Genomic DNA, 2500 nt, shown 5'->3' on the forward strand with positions numbered 1-2500 from the left:
AAAATGCACGTCTTGTCTCAAAACAATGTACTCTCTTCTAAAAAGGTAATTTTGTTCTCAAATGACACACACAAGCAGTCATTTTAATACACTGTTATGTGAACCATTGAACACTAATATGCACAAGGTAAAACTCTATACTCAACTTGAAACACAGTAGAAACTTGTTTTCTTCAGTGTTCTACTTACTAAGGAGGGTATTTTCTGTAGTAAAATATTGAAATATTGTTTTTAGACTCGGAGTACACAGATGTGTATAAATTTTACATATTTTTCTGACATTTAAAAAATTGCACTAATTTATTGTAAAATATTGAGTAACCACATGAAAGTGATGTCTTGTATAACATATTTTTGAGTTCAAAAACTAAACAAATGTGTTTTCTCCTTGCATCCACTCATTTTCTATCAATATGACATGCAATGTGTGTCCTTATGGGGTGATGATTTCAGATTGTAAACCGGTATGAAGAGAGTTTGCCCATGTGATGAGGAAGTGAACTTAGTATGGCAGTTGATTTTAGTATTTTGAATGGCAGTGTGTTCAATGTGATAACCAGGGTTTTTCTTCATGGAAATTGTGTGTAATCCAAAGAATTGTGTGTAGTGGTTTGAAAAGAGTGTGTTTTAAAACTGAAATGTGAGTGTAAAGAAGGAATTGTGTTTAGTGTTCAGTGACATTGGTTAGGGGAGTTGGGAAATAGGTGAGATGTTCCGAGAATTGTGTGTGAAATACCAGAAATTGTGTATAAGCAATCGAGAAAAACTGTAATACAATAACAAAACACTTTTCCTTCTTGCTCCTCTACAGCAGGGGTTCCCAAATGCTTTCCAACTTGGGGCCAACTTGAAAATGTCACAATGTTTGGAGGCCAAGACCTGTGACCCAATAAACAATAAAACTGAAATACTTAGTCAGCAGCAACACACAGAAATATGATATTGATTTTTGGAAGATGATTTCAAGGACAACTTGAGCCTGATTATCATCGACGTTCAAATCTCTTCGAGACTTGGTCTGACAGAGAGCATAACAATGAACATTTCCCAAATGGTATGGTTGACCCACCTCCCTTGGTTTGCTTATGTTTGTTTTCTTAGCGACAAAGTGGGAGGAGTTCCCATATTTTCTGGAACTCAGAAAGTACTTGCATTGCTCTTCACCTGACTAGTTGCAACGCTGAAAGTGTTGCGTCACTAGGAGGGCACGGCCTGGCTAACTTGAAATACCTTCAGGGTAGACCAGTGGGCCCCGGCCCATAGTTTGATAATCACTGCCCTACAGGTTTAAAGCCTTTATTACCAATTTTCATGTTTAAAATCTGTGACACACGTTGGCAGAGAGGTGGTTATAGCACTCTACAAAGTGAACTCAACTGTGCCATTCAAATTTTTATGACAGTACAACTGAAATACGAGGAAACATGAGTTTTAGGTTGGATGGAACTAAAAAGAAAAGTACTTCCTGTTGCTGTAGGAATTAGGGTAGAAAGAGACCTGATGTGAAACTCGTAGGATTTCCCCCCTGTGCCCATCTCCTCATGTCTGTGGCATTGTTACGTTGGTGAATCTTCCTGATTAACAGCAACAGCACAGAATCTAATCAAATCGGGGTCTTTCTCCCGCTCCCATTTTGCCAGCTCACAGTCACCATGGAGCGACAAATCCCCCTCAGCAGGATATAGCCGCTCAGGCGCATTGTTAGCTGGTTGACCACACAGAGAAGATTCACATCCCCTCCATCACACATGTATCAGTCATATCACCAGCTTCACCGTCTTTTTGTGTCTGCATTCTTGTTGTGACAACACAAGCTGGAAACACAGGGGCAAAAGTGTGGTCGTAATTAGGCCCACTATCAGGAACTGGGTTGGAGGCTATTTCAGGAAGCGATAACACTTTCCCACCCGCTAGATCATTCCCCAAAATAAAGTCAACCCCCTTCACGGGAAGTTCTGGGCGAAGGGCAACTTTAACCTGGCCGGAGACTAAATCATTAACAATATGCACGGTATGCAACGGAACTTGGGTAACCCCCAGCTCAATTCCCCTTACTAAAATGTTAGAGCCACAACGGGATAGATCAGAAAAGGGGAGTACAGACTGACAAACGAACGATTGTGCGGCACCAGTGTCACGCAGAATAGTAATTGGGACATAATCGCCCTCATGACCGGTGAGTGAAATCAGTCCCTTGGACATGAATGGGTTGTACAAATTGCTGTCATCATTGCCAAGACATATGTTGCCTTCACGGACTCGGGACCTCTTGAGACAGCTGACGACACTGCTCACATGACAACAGAGTTTTGGAGTTTGGAGCATGAATGCCACTGATCGGGAATCATGCCTGTTTTGTTTTGGTCCTCTTTTCTTTTTTTCACATCCACTTGAGCCTCCACATCCACGACATATCATTTCAGCTGAAGTAAGCTAAATTAAATAGTCAGAGACCAGCATTACTGACATACGTGCATCTGCAATTGAATGACATTAACTG

General features: G+C 41.0%; 1 long non-coding RNA gene across 1 annotated transcript in view; it reads right to left on the minus strand.

Annotated features, from left to right (window-relative positions):
* Positions 1 to 1282: 1282 nt before the first annotated feature.
* The window catches only part of LOC134455150 (uncharacterized), a 3082-nt gene continuing 1864 nt past the window's right edge, over positions 1283 to 2500 (minus strand). Inside the window, exon 2 of the long non-coding RNA XR_010036045.1 lies at positions 1283 to 1814. This is a non-coding gene — a long non-coding RNA (uncharacterized LOC134455150). The remainder of the gene's footprint in view (positions 1815 to 2500) is intronic.

This window comes from Engraulis encrasicolus, chromosome 9 (genome assembly GCF_034702125.1).
Source record: "Engraulis encrasicolus isolate BLACKSEA-1 chromosome 9, IST_EnEncr_1.0, whole genome shotgun sequence".
Classification (NCBI taxonomy): Eukaryota; Metazoa; Chordata; class Actinopteri; order Clupeiformes; family Engraulidae; genus Engraulis; species Engraulis encrasicolus.